General features: G+C 48.5%; 1 long non-coding RNA gene across 1 annotated transcript; it reads right to left on the reverse strand.

Annotated features, from left to right (window-relative positions):
• Positions 1–7,002: 7,002 nt before the first annotated feature.
• On the reverse strand, positions 7,003–16,002 carry LOC140709195 (uncharacterized). The gene is made up of 3 exons (XR_012089599.1): positions 15,613–16,002; positions 14,631–14,821; positions 7,003–7,589 (listed from the first exon to the last, which is right to left on the reverse strand). It is a non-coding gene; the product is annotated as an uncharacterized lncRNA (long non-coding RNA).
• Between the last annotated feature and the right edge of the window lie 1,086 nt (positions 16,003–17,088).

The following is a 17,088-nucleotide window of genomic DNA, read 5'->3' on the forward strand; positions in this document are numbered from 1 at the left end:
CTGGCTAACACAGTGAAACCCCGTCTCTACTAAAAATACAAAATATTAGCCAGGCGCAGTGGCGGGCGCCTGTAGTCCCAGCTACATGGGAGGCTGAGGCAGGAGAATGGCGTGAACCCAGGGGTCGGAGCTTGCAGCGAGTGGAGATCGTGCCATTGCACTCCAGCCTGGGCGACAGAGCGAGACTCCATCTCAAAAAAACAAAAGTGGATATTACAATAGTAGCTGCCTCATGGAGTTGTTGGGAGGATTAAAATAAACTGTGAAGTGCTTCACACATAGTAGCCTTCACCATGATTACTTCCTCAATAGCCGGTGTTACATCCTTCGTCATATTTTGGACGCATGCCTCGTCACCCCCATTAGCATGTGAGCTCTTTTGAGTGGGGGCCAAGCCTGATTCATCCTTGTATTCCCACATCATTAAGAGCAGCATCTCACACATTGTAAGTTTTTAATAAATGCTTATTGAATTGTGTTCAGCCAAACAGTCTCAGAGCAGAAGAAACGTACGAGCTCTCCTTGGACACGGGGAAAGGCGGACAGACACAGTGAGGCAGAGTTTCATTTAGTCCTCCTAACAGCCCCACCTACAGAAGGGGAAACTGAGGTTCAGGGACTATTCACAACCAGGCAGCTAATGAGAGGCTGAGCTGGGGTCCAAGAGAAATTATTCCAACAGGAAAAAAGGCACATCAGGCTGCTTTTCTAGAACAGCAGTTCCTAATGCTGGCGGCACATTAGAATCACCTAGAGGAGCTTTTAAAAGATATCAGAACCCAGGCTCCCCACTCAGAGATGCTGATTTAATTGCTCTGGGGTTGGGTTTCATCATCACATGGTTTAAAGCTCCCCTAAGTAATTCTAATGTGCACCCCGGGTTGCTAGAGCAGTAATTCTCCAAGTGTGGCCCCTAGACCAGTAGCATCAGCATCATCTGGGACTTGTTGAAAATGCAGAATCTCAGGCCTCACCCTAGGCCCATGAACCTGAAGCTTTGGGAGTGAGGCCAGGCCACCCGGTTTTAACCAGCCCTCCTGGTGATTCTGATGCACACCAAAGTTTGAGAACCACTGACCAAAAGACTGAAGTTGGCAATACCATAGAGGTCATGTGGCCCAACCTTCCTGTTTTGTAGACAAAGAGATGGTTTGTGGCTCAACCGAGTTCAACACATGCTCATGACAGGCTAGACCCAGAACCCAGAACTTGACCCGAGCACAGCGCTCCTTCCTGCTCAATGCACCATCCCAGACTACACTATCCCTAACTGAGTCTCTTGCCTTGGCAGGCCCAGGCACCTGTGCCAGCCTTGAACTTCAGCAGAAGTCAGTGGGTCATCAGCTGCATAAGTTCAGCTGGACTGGGGCACTGGGTCAGGTGCCAGTCAGTACAGAGGGCAGATAGCCAGAACAGGCTGGTACCTCATCCGACATTCAGGGCCCCGCCCAACATCCCCGAAGGCAGACTGACAATAACAGGGGAGGAGAGGTGTCCCCCCAAGCCAAAGGTCAACAGGAGCACAGCTGAACCAGCCACACCCTGCCTCCTTCCCTGGATCTGACCATTTCTGCCTCTTGCTGCCTCTCCGCCCACCCACTGAGCCCGATCATCCGAGCAAACCCCAACTCAGTCAAGAGCCTGGGTTCTAATCCCAGCTAAACAGAAGTTTGCTGTGTGACCCTTGAATGGGCTGCTTAACCTCTCTGACCCTCATTGCCAAGCATTCTTCTTCCTCTCCTCCTCTCCAGCCAAAGAGACTGACTTGTAGTTCCCTGAGCTTGCAAGGCTCTCTGTACCCCAGATCTTTGCACATGCCAGAGCCTGTGCCTGAGGGGCCGCTCATCTCTGGATTGCCAGCAGACTCCTAGTTTTCGTTTCAAGTATTCCTGCCTCTGGGAAATCTTGGTTGCTCTCTCTTCTGTGCTCCATGGAGCTGCCTTACAGAAATCTCTTGCTTTTGGATTAAACCCTCACTGTCTGAACTCTTGGTACTCAGATCTGAAACTTGGGGTTCCAATAGATTTGGATAATGCATCATCTTTTACTCTCTGAACTTGCTATGTAAGCTCTTTTTTTACTTTTTCTTTTTTTTTTTTTTTTTTTTTTTTTTTTGAGAGGGAGTCTCGCGCTGTCGCCCAGGCTGGAGTGCAGTGGCCGGATCTCAGCTCACTGCAAGCTCCGCCTCCCGGGTTTGCGCCATTCTCCTGCCTCAGCCTCCCGAGTAGCTGGGACTACAGGCGCCCACCGCCTCGCCCGGCTAGTTTTTTGTATTTTTTAGTAGAGACGGGGTTTCACTGTGTTAGCCAGGATGGTCTCGATCTCCTGACCTCGTGATCCACCCGTCTCGGCCTCCCAAAGTGCTGGGATTACAGGCTTGAGCCACCGCGCCCGGCCTACTTTTTCTTTTTGGAGACAGGGTCTTGCTCTGTAGCTCACACTGGAGTGCAGTGTCATGATCATGGCTCACTGCAGCCTCAACCTGCTGGGCTCAAGCGATCCTCCCGCCTCAGCCTCCTGAATACCTAGGACTACAGGCACACGCCATCACACCCAGCGAATTTTTAATTTTTTTGTAGAGACAGGGTCTTGCTATGTTGCCCAGGCTGGTCTCAAATTCCTGGGCTCAAGCAAGCTTCCTGCCTCGGCCTCCCAATGTGTTGAGATTACAGGTGTGAGCCACTGCATCGGCCAGAGCTTTCTATGTAAACTCTTGATGTCCAGAATCAATATCCAAATAGGTTTGAAAAGCATGTAATAATCTGTCATGGTGTCCTTGCCCTCTTGAGAGGAGAAGTGGTACTTGCCACTTAGTATGCAGTAAAATTTGGATGAATGAATAAATAGTGGTCAGTTTCTTCTTCTGTCCAACAAGAATGTTGGGTGCTCTCTGAGACCCATCAGAGTCTACATTTCCAAGCTGGTTTAATCCCACCACGGGTGATTCAGGTGCCTTCCAGCCCATATGTTGTTTTTATGCAAATAAAAGAAAGGTTCCTTTTCTGGGCAGAGGCAGCCCCTCTTTAAAGCTCTCAGCTTTGGGGGGAAAGGCCAAGCTATTTCCTCAGCTGAGTGCCCTTGAGCAGTAAGCAACCTACACAACCATACAGGGCAGCCCTTTGTGACCTCATCTAGTCCTTGAGAATTCACCACAGAATATTTTTGCAGGGAACTGTGATGACTGTGATCAACCAGATTGGGCCAAGCTGAGTGGGCAGCCAGGAGAGAAAGAGCCAGAGTGGACCAGAGGCTTGCAATCATAATGAGGACCATTCATGGAGCCCCCACTCTTTGCAGGCACTGGGTGGGTTCCTGTAACTACATGGACCTATTTTAGCCAGACCACAACCCTATGTGGAGAGGCATTATTAGAGTCATTTGTAGATGAAAAAACTGAGGCTGACAACACCTGAGCAAGGAAGTAACAGAGCTTGAACTAAGTCTGCTTGATAGCAACAGCTGCCTGGGCTAGGATCTGCTCTCAGATACAGCAGCAGCAACCACAGCTGCCTGTGTGTATGAAAATGCTTGTGATCCCCATGGAGGCTACCTGTGAAGCATGCAAGGCAGGGTTCGTTTTTCTGTTTTACAGGTGGCAGACCTGACACTCAGAGATGTTCCACAACTTGCCCAAAGTCACTTGACTAGTAAGAGGCAGAGCCCAGACTTAAAGATATTTGGATGTTTGAACAACTACCCTTTGATCTCTTTTTATGATGCCCTGTTGTCTTCTTAAGGCTTGGCCTGCATCCTTCCATCCAATGTCATATCACCATCATTAGCATCTCTGTCACCATCATCCTCATCATCACCATTATCACCATAATCATCACCATCATCATCATCACCATCATCATCCTCACCATCATCATCATCACCATCATCACCATCATCACTACCATCATCATCACCACCACCATCATCACCATCATCACCATCATCATCATCACCATCATCACCATCACCATCATCACTACCATCATCACCATCATCACCATCATCACCATCATCATCATCATCATCATCACCATCATCATCATCACCATCATCACCACCATCATCATCACCATCATCACTACCACCACCACCATCATCACCATCATCACCATCATCATCATCACCATCATCATCATCACCATCATCACCATCATCACCATCATCACCATCATCATCATCACCATCATCATCCTCACCATCATCACCATCATCACTACCATCATCACCACCACCACCATCATCACCATCATCACCATCACCATCATCACTACCATCATCACCACCATCATCACTACCATCATCACCACCACCACCATCATCACCATCATCACCATCATCATCATCATCATCACCATCATCATCCTCACCATCATCACCACCATCATCACCATCACTATCATCACCATCATCATCCTCACCATCATCACCACCATCATCACTATCACCATCATCACCATCATCATCATCACCATCATCATCCTCACCATCATCACCATCATCACCATCATCATCACTACCATCACCACCACCACCATCATCACCATCATCACCATCATCACCACCATCATCACTATCACCATCATCACCATCATCATCATCACCATCATCATCCTCACCATCATCACCACCATCATCACTATCACCATCATCACCATCATCATCACCATCATCATCACCATCACCATCATCATCCTCACCATCACCACCATCATCATCATCACCATCATCATCATCATCACCATCATCATCACCATCACCATCATCATCCTCACCATCACCACCATCATCATCATCACCATCATCACCATCATCATCACCACGATCATCACCACCATCATCATCATCACCATCACCACCATCATCATCCTCACCATCATCACCACCATCATCACTATCACCATCATCACCATCATCATCACCATCATCATCACCATCACCATCATCATCCTCACCATCATCACCACCATCATCACCATCACCATCATCACCATCATCATCATCACCATCATCACCATCATCATCACCACGATCATCACCACCATCAACACCATCATCACCACCACCACCATCACCATCACTATCATCACCATCATCCTCACCATCATCACCACCATCATCACCACCATCATCACCACCATCACCATCATCACCATCATCATCATCACCATCATCACCATCATCATCACCGTCATCATCACCACCATCACTCCCATCACCATCATCACCACCACCATCATCACCATCATCATCACCATCACCATCACCATCATCACCATCATCATCACTATCATCAGCACTGTCATCATCACCATCATCACCATCCTTATTACCATCATCACCACCAACATCAGCAGCAGCATCATCATAGCCATCATCATTCAAGCCCATGGACCTTTTGCTCCTTTTTAGGTGCTTGTTGGGTCCCTTGGCCCGGGCCCGGTGTGGTCCAAATGGAGACACAAAGGCAACACAACTTCCTTCAGCTTTCTCCCTTCAGACAGGATTTGACAGGTGTCTCCTCCATCCTCTATCACATCTGATCCTTCCAACAACCCTGGGAAACATGCAGAGCAAACTATTATGTGGGAGAGAAGCTGAAGCAGCAAAGGTTCCATGGCAATGGAGGAACAATAGGCCTTCTAGCCTAACATTTACCAACTGCTCTCCTTGTGCCAGGTTCCAGCTGGGGAGGCAGGCCCTTTTCTCAGACAGCTACAAAGTTAACTCATTTAACTTTCTCAACAACCATCTGAGGAGTGTCTTATTATCCCCATTTTCCAGACAAGGAGACTGAGGCTCAGACGATTGGAGTAACTGGGCAAATGTCACTCAGCAATAATTGGTGGAGTTGGGATTCTTAGTCTTTTTTTTGGACTCTGGAGTCAGTGCTCTCTCTGCTACAGGAACCACCTCCCATGCAGCTCCCTGGTGGTAACACCTCTTGTTTCTCTCCTGGAATCTTCTGTGGGCCCCTTTAACCAGAGGGTACCAAAGACCCTGGGAGTTAGCACAACCCTCCTCCAGATTCTGGCAGCAGCTGAGCTGCCGGCCTTACCCCTGTTGTCTACAGAGCAGGCACCTGTAAGCCGTCAGTCTAAGAGACACTGGGATACCAGGCTCCCAGAGGCTTAGCCGAACTCTGTGTGACTTGGTAGCTCAGCCCCAGGTTCCACCTCCATTTCTGGTGTTACTACCTGGAAGCAATGGGACAGAGGTGCCTTTGCCCTTGCCTCTTTCTCAGACACTTTCTCCCCACTCCCCATCACCATCATCCACTCCTTCATTTACGCCTGAGTGCCAGGTGTAGTCGAAAGGGCACAAGCTTGGCCACCACACAGACGCAGGTTCAAATCCTGACTCTGCCTCTCACCTCATCTTGGCCTTGGACAAGCTAGTTCTCTCTGAGCCTCAGTTGCCTCGTCTGTCAAAGCGGGCTGTCGTGAGGAGTCATTCAGTCATTCAACAAATACTTACAGAACACTGGGCTGGGAGCCAAGCTGTACTTCGCGGGGGGAGGGAGGGGGAGGTGTGTGGCACTACCCCAGAAAAGCCTTCAGTCCAGCAGAGAAAGCAGAGAGCCTAAGGTCTGAGGATGCATTCAAGTTAACCCAGCTAAGAGACAGGGAGAGTGCATCAAGCAATGGGGACAGTACTTACGAAGACCTGAAAGAGAAAGACTAGCCTGTTTGAAAATGCTGAAATAGACCTAGATTAGTTGGAAATCAGAGAGAGGGAATAGAGTGCAAGATGAGGCTTGAGAAGAAAGCAGAGGCCAGATGCACCTAGCACAGCACTTGGCACACAGTAGGCCCTCAATGTATAGGAGCTGCCTTCCCCTGAGGCCACAGCTGAACCCCAAGCCCCAGGTGCAGGCTGCTGATGATGGAGGACAGGAGTCTATTTCCTCTCTTGATCAGCATCCAGCACTTCTGCTAATGCCACATAATACAGTGGGCTCATTACCTCAGAGTGCTGAGCTGGGGAGACGGGGGCAGAGGTTTGCCAGCTACCTCTGATCTGCCAGAAATAGAATCCAATGTTCCAGGATGCTAATGACTGTGGCCTTGGTGTATTTCTCTTTCCTTTTAGTGGTCTCCAGTTGATGGAGTTGTTTGATGAAGAGGAAAGCAGCATAGTGGAAGAGGGGCAGAGTCAGCTGCACCGAACACTGGTTTAAGCCCCAAGCTGATGTATGATGAGCTTCACTTTAGGCACCAAGTGTGTGTCCATGAAGTTGTGCATAGGTCAAACTTGTGTCATTCACATCTTACTTTTTTTCTAGGCTCCACGATCCCATCAACTTCCGACGGAAGTTTGTCGGCAAATATGGCCACTGACGATGCCTCCCAAGAGATGGAGTTTATTTTCTCTGCACTGGAGTCTGAGATAATGTGGGACATGCTTTGACCAATAGAATGTGGCAAAAGTGAGGCTGAGGCTGTATCGGTTCCAGGCCTGGGCCCCAAGAGACCTGGAAGTGGCTAGCAAAGTGGCTCATAACTGTCATCCCAGCACTTTGGGAGGCTGAGGTAGGAGATCATTTCAGTCCATGTGTTTGACACCAGCCTGGGCAATAAAGCAAGACTCCATCTCTAAAAAAAAAAAAAGATTTTTTAAAATTAACTGGTTGTGATAGTGTGTACCTGTAGTACTACCTGCTCAGAAGGCTGAGGTGGGAGGATTACTTGAGCCTAGGAGTTTCAGGCTGCAGTGATCTACGGTTGTATCACTGCACTCCAGCCTGGGCAACAGAGCTGGACCCCATCTCAAAAAAAGAAAAAAAAAAGAAGGACGAGGTTCCTGGAAGCTTCTGCTTTCACTCTCAGAGTCCAGCCACCACCATGTAAGGAAGTTCAGGCTGTCCTGCCCGAGGGAAAGACCATGTGGCAAGAAAGGCCATATGGAGAACTGACTGCCCTTCTAGAACCTTCTAGCTACCAACTGAATGCAGCTGCCTGCATGTCCAGCCATGATCATGTGGAGCAGGAGACTTGCCCAGCTTACAACAGAATCATGGGAAATCATAAAAATATTGTTTTACACCATGAAGTTTTGAAATGCTGGCCTAGTGCAGTGGCTCATGCCTGTAATCCCAGCACTTGGGGAGGCCGGGGTGGGTGGATCACCTGAGGTCAGGAGTTCAGGATCAGCCTGGCCAACATGGCGAAACCTCATCTCTACTAAAAATACAAAAATTAGCTGGAAGTGGTGGCACATGCCTGTAGTCTCAGCTACTTGGGAGGCTGAAGCAAGAGAATCGCTTGAACCCAGGAGGTGGAGGTTGCAGTGAGCCGAGATCATGCCATTACTCTCTAGCCTGGGCCACAGAGTGCGACTCCATCTCCAAAAAAAAAAGTTTTGGGATGCTTTGTTATATCACAAAAGACAACAGAAATAGATCCTTTTGCTTTGTTTCTGTCTTGTAACCTTCAGTTTTGACCAAAACGTCTGCGAATATACAGGTTCATCAAGTTACAGAAAAAAAATGGCTTATTCTGGCGTGAACCACAGACATCCAGGGAGTCATTTTTTCATCCAGTCACTTTTTGTTTTCTATCAAATATGCCTTGTCCTTGCTGTCTCAGCCACGTTCCACCCCAGTAAGTCCTGTGATCTTTGTTAATCCCACTCCTCCCCCAGGATCCTGGCTCAATTTTGGAGAAAACGTACAAGGCCCATGAGTTTCTGACTCCTTTCCAGCATATTCTTATGATGTGTCCTAAGCCGGGACTTTATGCCTTCTAGATCTTTCAGAAACTACAAGACGCATGAATCATTCTCTTGCTGATATCAACCACCATTCATGACACAATGAAGGTGCAGTTGAGCTAAAAGCTTTACTGCCTGCTCTCTTGCAGGGCATGGGGTGGGAAGACACCTGCCCTGGGAGTCCCCATGGAACCTGGAGGGCTCTCTGCCCCTCCCTGGGACTGGCACACTCCTGTAATCCTGACTTTGATCACTCCACAGATGTGCCTCCAATAGAGGCTGAGGCCTGTTGAGAGAGCAAGCACTGCCAGGCCTCAGAGAGGGGCCTCCAGATCCAAAGACCCTGCTCCCAGTCTCCCAGCTGAGCTTCATTTGCAAACTGTTCCCTGCTCAGCTCAAACTCACACCCCAGCCCCATGAATACCTGCCTCATGGAATGTTTTGATGGATGAATGGATGGGTAGATAAACCTCATGAGTGAATGGTGGGACAACTGAAGAAATAAATGAAAAGGTAAATGAATGAATGGAGATCAAATGAGTGCTACCATTAATGATTTATAATACTTGCAAGGTCAACAGGCCCTACCTGGATCCAGACACACTTCAACCACAACTTCTGCCTCTCTGCCGGATGATGGGGCCATCTCACTCTCTGAGAACCAAAACAAGTCTCCTAGCCACTTTCTCTGTTCCTTCTAAAGCTGCATCAATGAGGATTAGGATTAGTCAACTGCAAGCCACAGAAAGCCCCAAATAAAAGTAGATTAAACCAATTTACTTTTCACTCAGGTAAATTTCTCACTCAGGTAAATGAATTCTGAAGGTGGGAGCAGCAGAGGGGACACCCTTTTTCTCTAAGGATACTTTCTGGAAATTGGCCAGAACTGAGTCACATGACCACACTGGACTGCAAAGGAAGCTGGGAAATGTGGCCTTTACTCTAAGTGACCTCATACCCAGCTAAATTTAGAGTTCTGTTATTAAGGAAATAGAGTAGAATTTATACTAGGGGTCATCCAGTAGGCTCTGCCACACAACAGCTAAAGGAGCCATCTTACTGGGGGCCTACCTCAGCCCACATTCTGTTCTGGTGACCCATTTTTGTTTTTGTTCATTTGTTTGTTTTTCATTGAGTGTATGTATGTGTGTGTGTGTGTGTTTGTGTGTTTGAGACAGAATCTCACTCTGTCACCCAGGCTGAAGTGCAGTGGTGTGATCTCAGCTCACTGCAACTTCCACCTCCTGGGTTCAAGTGATTCTCCTGCCTTAGCCTCCTGAGTAGCTGGGATTACAGGCATCTGCCACCAAGCCCCAATAATTTTTTGCATTTAGTAGAGACAAGTTTCGCCATGTTGGCCAGGCTGGTCTGGAATTCCTGCCCTCAGGTAATCCACCCTCCTAGGCCCCCCAAAGTGCTGGGATTACAGGTGTAAGCCACCATGCCCAGCCCTGGTGACCCATTTTTGCCTGTCTGCTGTGAGCACCTTAGAGGCAGGAGATCGTCTTAATCATGTGCATATTCTCAGTATCCAGAGTAGGGTCTGGCACATCACAGGTGCTTATTCATTCAGTAAACAGAAACATATTTAAACACCTACTATGTGTTGGGCATGGATCTAGGTGCTGAGAATAGAATGGTGGACAACAGAGGCAAAACCCTGCTCCCAAGGAGCTGATGTTCTAGAGGGAAGAGGTAATTAATCAAATAGCTATAAAACAGAATATAATACAGTAAGCAACATATAATAACAATGTAAAGTTCAGGGAGTGATTGGTGCTATGAAGAAAAATGGTGCAGGCTCAGGCATGTGAGAGGTGATGGGGGAGCTATTGGGGACAGGTGGTCAGGGGGGTGCCACTGAAACAGAGCGAAGCAAGGGTTGGGCCAGGTGGGCATGGCAGTGGGAAGAGCATCCCAGGCCGAGGAAAAGCAAATGCAGATGCCCCGAGGAGGGCCTCTGCTTGGTGGGTTCAAGGAAAAGCAACAATGCTCCTAAAAATGTAAGCAAGTCATGAAAGAAGCGCAAGAAAGAATGAATGAATGGGCTGGCTGCGGTGGCTCATGCCTATAATCCCAGCACTCCGGGAGGCCAAGGCGGGCAGATCACCTGAGGTTGGGAGTTTGAGACCAGCCTGGCCAACATGGAGAAACTTCGTCTCTCCTAAAAATACAAAGTTAACAGGGCATGGTGGTGCATGCCTGTAATCCCAGCTCCTCGGGAGGCTGGGGCAGGAGAATTGCTTGAACCTGGGAGGTGGAGGTTGCAGTTAGCCGAGATCATGCCATTGCACTCCAGCTCTGGGCAACAAGAGAGAAACTCCGTCTCAAAAACAAAACAAAACACAACAAAACAAAACAGAAAGAAAGAGAGAGAGAAAGAGAGAAAGGAAGGGAGGAAGGAAGGAAGGAAGGAAGGAAGGAAGGAAGGAAGGAAGGAAGGAAGGAAGGAAGGAAGGAAGGGAGGAAATATGTCATGGCAGAAACGATTCTGGCTACAAACTGGTAGGTGTGGGTTCAATAGTCCAAGTTCTGTCTTTAATTAACAGCAGGACCTTACTGAGCGTCAGTCTCCTCATCTACAAAATCAGCATAATACAAGCCCCATGTCCCCTGTGTTGTGCAAACCAAACGCAACAAGCACTGGAAATCGGATAAAGCAGAGTGTATTTGTGAACTCTATATTACCATGATTGTTACGAAGCCATATTCAGACACCTCCTACTCATAGTCAACCAGGTCACAATTCCTTCTGACTCGGCTGTAATGACAGGCCTTCCTGGGGGACCCCTCACAGTGAAGGCCCCTGCTATCCCCTGCTCCTGCTCCATTCCTCTTTCCTCTGCCCCCTCCCTCTTCTCCTGCCTTTTCCCAACATTTCCTTGTGGCTTCTCTGGGCCAGGCTTACAGAAGAAGCTGTAGGTCCAGAGACATGACATGAGGTCCCTGGCCTCCAAAACCCTGGGTATTCTGTGACAGCAGATTCTGGTACATGCTTTCACAGTGGTCTGTGCAAGGTCCCTGAGGAGCACTGTGGAGGGAACACCCAAATCTTCTGGGAGGAGCAAGACCCAAGGCCAGCAAAGAGTGGGTAGAGCTCTGGGCTAGGAAGTGGTCTGTGTCCTTGTTCCAGCTCTGTCCACCACTCACTGTGTGACTGTAGGTAAGCCCCCAGCAATCTGGGCCTTAATTTCCTCACCTGTAGAAAGAGATGGTGATTCTATGCTCTTGCAACTCTTATGCTGTGCTTCTGCCATCTCTTAGTGGGCCCAGCACTGCACTAGCCCCTACAGGATATAGAAGAGGGAAAAGAAGACTCGGTTCCATCCATTAAGAGATTCTACAGTGAAGAAGTGTCAAGCCACGAGCTCCTTTCAAAGGAGCAGTGACTGACTGATTCCCTTTTGGTGTCAGTGTTCAACAGAGCTGGGATGCCTTTGAGGGGATCTAAAAAGTCAGTGGTGGCTTGGAGTGTTGACCATTGAGGCCTTTTCCAGTGCAGATTCCAGGGGACTGTGAACAGTTCTAGAGCTACCAAAAGTCAGATGCAGTAAGATATCCAGTTCAGAAGTCACAATCAGAAAGTTTAGGCGGCAGCGGCGCACTCAACTGGGCTGGCTTGCTGGGGATTTTTTGCAGGAGCGCGAGTTGAATGCAAGAAGAATGTTCCAGGTGGGAAAAACTTCCAGCAGTTCCAGGCCAACTCTACACATCAGGCAATCTGACCTTGGCCAAGTCACCAAGTCCCCCCAGGCCTTGATTTCCCCCTCTGTAAAACAGGGCTGTTGAGAGATTAAGAGAGGGTACATAGGCCGGCAAGGTGGCTCACATCTGTAATCCCAGCACTTTGGGAGGCCAAGGTGGGAGGATCACTTGAGCCCAGGAGTTCGAGATCAGCCTGGGCAGCATAGCGAGATCTTGTCTCTACTAAAAGTTTAAAAAATTAATCAGGCATGGTGGTGCATGCCTGTAGTCCCAGCTACTTGCAGCACTGAGGCAGGAGGATCACTTGAGCCTGGGAGGTTGAGGCTGCAGTGAGCCAAAATTGTGCCACTGCATTCTAGCCTTGGGTGACAGAGGGAGACTCTGTCAAAAAAAAAAAAAAAAAAAAGACGAGAAAAGAAAAACAGAGAGCATATAAAGTATGCTAGAGCACAGTGCTGAGGACACAGCAGGCCCTCGGTCGCTGGCAGTTCCTGTTTTGTTTCCTGAAGGAAGCTCACCCACTTCCCTCTATCATGGACCCCTGGATCTCACCACCCAAGGCCAGAGCAGCCATCTGCTCACAGTCATCTGAAAACCAGTCCCAGACTCGGTTTATCTCACCATCTGGCCTGACAGCCCCTCCTGGTTTTTCCTTTCTTCGTTTTCCCCTGGGGGCCTTTTAATTTCTTCCTCTGTATCATAAACACAAAACAAGTGTTTAAACATCTGACTTGAAGGCAATCTGGAAAGCAGAGCAACTCTTACATAAAGACCAGGCGAGGCCCACGCTTGCCAGGAGGGCCATCTGGATGCTCGCTCTGCCACCCTCCCGCCCTCCCTCTGCCTGGGAACCGCTGTTATTTCATAATTAAGGATAGTAACAAGGAGCTGGAGGGAGCAGCAAGGATGAAAAGCCTAATGTAGCCTCATCTTCCAGTGGCCCTGCCTTTGGTGGCCGCTGCTACAATCCAGGGCTCATTCTCCCTCCCCACGACTTCCCTGCTCCTACCTGGGGTCCTGGCAGTGGAAGAGGAGCCCCACTGTGGCAGAGGAGCTGGAGAAGAGGGAGGCAGTAAAGCTTAATAGTTACTCCCCCAGGAGCTGGGGACAGTCTGGGTGTGGACGTTTGCACCACCACTCCTACCAGCATAACTGTCAGTAAATCACTGAGCCTTGCTGAACCTCAGTTTCCTCATCTGCACAATGGGAATAAAACTGATACCCATTTTGTCTTTTTTTTTTTTTTTTTTTTTCGAGATGGAGACTCACTCTTTCACCCAGGATAGAGTGAAGTGGTGTGATCTCAGCTCACCAAAACCTCTGCCTGACTGGGTTCAAGCAATTCTCCTGCCTCAGCGTCCAGAGTAACTGGGATTACAGGCGACTGACACCACGCCTGACTAATTTTTGTATTTTTAGTAGAGATGGGGTTTCTCCATATTGGTCAGGCTGGTCTCGAACTCCTGACCTCAGATGAACCACCCGCCTCGGCCTCCCAAAGTGCTAGGATTACAGGCCTGAGCCACTGTGCCTGGCCACACTTTGTCAATTTGTTATCACAATTTATTGAGATCGTGCCTGCAAAGTGCTTAGCTTAGGGCCTGCTCAAAACGAAAACAGAAGAAATGGTTATTGGGGTGGGTCCTGGCTATGGCCAGCCTCAGTCTTCATGGCCACACACCAAAAGAAAGTAGAATAACAATAGGGAAACGGCATTAGGTTTTGCTGTACATGGTAAAAATTAAAACTTTGCCTAATATCAATATTAGGCAACTAATCTTTACACGAACCAGCTACTGTGTTCCTAGCTTACTATTCATTCAATCTTGGCTCTTTTGGGTGTTTTTGTGTTTGCTTTTGTTTTGAGACAGAGTCACGTTCTGTCGCCGAGGCTGGAGTGCAGTGGCACCATCTCGTTCAAGCTATTCTCCTGCCTCAGCCTCCTGAGTAGCTGGGACGACAGGCGTGCACCACCACACCTGGCTAATTTTTGTATTTTAAATAGAGACGGGGTTTCACCATGTAGGTCAGGCTGATCTCGAACTTCTGACCTTGTGATCTGCCCGCCTCAGCCTCCCAAAGTGCTGGGATTACAGACATGAGCCACCACACCAGCCTTATTCAATCTTTAGCCAAATAAAAATAAAATTTTAAACAAAATTATCATTAAAACAGTGGTGTTAAAAACTGCAAGGATGGTCTGGAGAAACATGTCATACCGCTAAGCTCGGTAAAGGCAAGACCTCTGTCTCCTCCAGCTGTGCTGTGAGCCTGGGGTCCAGGAGATTTGATTCCTCCTTGCTCAGTCCTTAACGCCAGATGACACTTCTTGGGGACATCTAATACCCGCCCTCTCCAACTCTTGGGATTCTGGTGAGACCGATGCAGCAAATGAAGATGTGAGCAGCATCTGGAAAAGTACAACATGTTATGCAAATGTAAGCTGGTTTTAATCAGTGATGATTTATATTACTCAGACAGTGTTAACATAATCCTAGCTTGGAGGTATCAAAACAGCCCACCTCTAGTTTGTAAACACATCACGTGCACATGTGTGCACACACAATCCACACAACGGGAGCCTGCCAGGTGCTGATGGCAGTGAGTTCCGCCTGGGGTTACTACGAGAAGGCTTCATGGGATAGTGAGTCTCGTGGTGAGCCTAGGAGGAGAAACCTTATGGGGAACAGTCCTGGTGCTGGGACTCAGGGCTCCAAGGATGTTTCTGGCGCCCTCTTGCCACCAGGTGAGCTGGACACATCCGCTGTGAGTCTGGGGCTCCAGCCAGGACTGCTTCCTTCCCTTACCAGCCGGCTAAGGACTGGCCTCTGTCCCCCAGCCCCCGTTCCCTGGGTGTAGGAAAAGACAGGTGTGTGCACCCAGAACAAATCCTGGAGAACCACCAAGGCCGGCGCTGGCCCCGGGGTGCAGGTGTCTGATGCTGCTGAATAAATCATGATGGTGCCCAGTGAAACTTCTCCCCCCAGAGGAGCTTTCTCTGCCTTCCAGATGCTATCTCCCCGCAGGAAGCCAGGTGGCATGTATGTGACCCTTCTTCAACAGATGGCGAGCAGGGGTGAGCCTTCCACCTCGTCAGGCTAACATTTCCTAGGCTGGAACAAGCCTTTGCAGGGATCCACACGAACCCCCAGCAAACTGTTCCCAGCACGGCACTCTGCACCATCTTCCATGGCTGCTTACCTGCCTGTGTCCTCTCCTGGACCCAAAGCTTCAGAAGGCCAGGACGTGCCCCCTCGTCCACCAGCGTCTATGTCCATCTTCTTTGTATTCCCAGGGCCTAGAACAGAGTAAACGCTGGATCTAGAAAGAAAGAGAGGGAGAGAGAGAGAGGGAGGGAGGGAGGAGGAGAGAGAGGAGAGAAAGAGAAAGAGAGAAAAAGAGGAAGAAAGGGAAAGAAATAAAAAGAAAAAAGGAAGGATGGAAGGAAGGAATGAGAAAGAAAAAGGAAGGAAGGAAGGAAGGAGAGGGAGAGAAAGAAAAGGAAGGAGAGGGAAAGAAAGAAAAAGAAAGTAGGAAAGAAAGAGAGAAAGAGAAAGAAAGAAGGAAGGAAAGAAAGAAGAAAGAAAGAAAGAAAGAAAGAAAAAGAAAGAAAGAGAAAGAAAGAAAGAGAGAAAGAAAGGAAAGGAAACAAGAAAAGAAAAGAAGAGAAGGAAGGAAGGAAGGAGGGAGGGAAGGAAGGAAAGAAAGAGAGAGAGAGAAAGGAAGAAGAAAGAAAGAAAAAGAGAGAGGATATATTATTTTCCATGATGAAAGCTGGATATCTCCAGACCCGTCCACTCCATCGAATCTCTCTTTAAGAAACCCTCAAACCAGTGTATCTTCCTATTATTATCTCCCGTTATATGAAGATTTCTGTCTAAAATGCGTCGGGAGCAGTTTTACTCGATTCCAGAAAAGATGAATAGCCTGCTTCCTGACACAGACGAGTAAATAACTCTAGATTCTCTATTTTTGCCCTGGTTTCTTACGTTGATACAGCAATCAAGCTGACGTGGCATTGCCTTGATCTAGTAATCCCTTTTATAAAATGACCTTTAGAATGTAACATATTTCCAAGCAGAGAGTCAGTTAAACAAGGTAATTTACTCTGGGTAGCATATCTTCCAATATTCTTGGGCCAAAAGTAACCAAATAGGAGAGGGCCAGATAAAGAGGAGCTGTGAGGATTAATTACTCATTTTGGTTGAGTGCGCTGCCGGGTAGGGGGGAACAAATATTGTTCTAGAGAGAGAAGGAGGATGGGAGACAAGGAGAGAGAGAGAGAGGCAGAAACACAGACAAAATGAGAGAGAGAGACAAGGCGGCAGAGAGGGGGAAAGAGAAGAAATAATCCGGGTGATGTGTGGGTGCTTCCTGTTCTCCCACAAACGGGAATCTGGGCTTTCTGGCCCCTGCTGGTAACGAGCAGCCGCACACCAGTCTCACGTGTGCGCCTGATTTCCATCCTCTGGAGGGCCTCCACGTTCATCATCTCACCTAATCATCCCACTCAGAGCTACAAGAGAGCAGAAAGGTCACCTTTTCTCATCTTGAATCTCAGCATCCTCACGGAGGGCCCACCCAACCTGTGCTGGCCCAAGATAGCAGCCAGGGTTAGGTATGGTGCCGTGGAAAGCAAGCCTGTGAGCCTTGGAGCCAAACCTGAGTTCTTTCACT

The sequence above is a fragment of the Chlorocebus sabaeus genome, chromosome 19, assembly GCF_047675955.1.
Source record: "Chlorocebus sabaeus isolate Y175 chromosome 19, mChlSab1.0.hap1, whole genome shotgun sequence".
Taxonomy (NCBI): domain Eukaryota; kingdom Metazoa; phylum Chordata; class Mammalia; order Primates; family Cercopithecidae; genus Chlorocebus; species Chlorocebus sabaeus.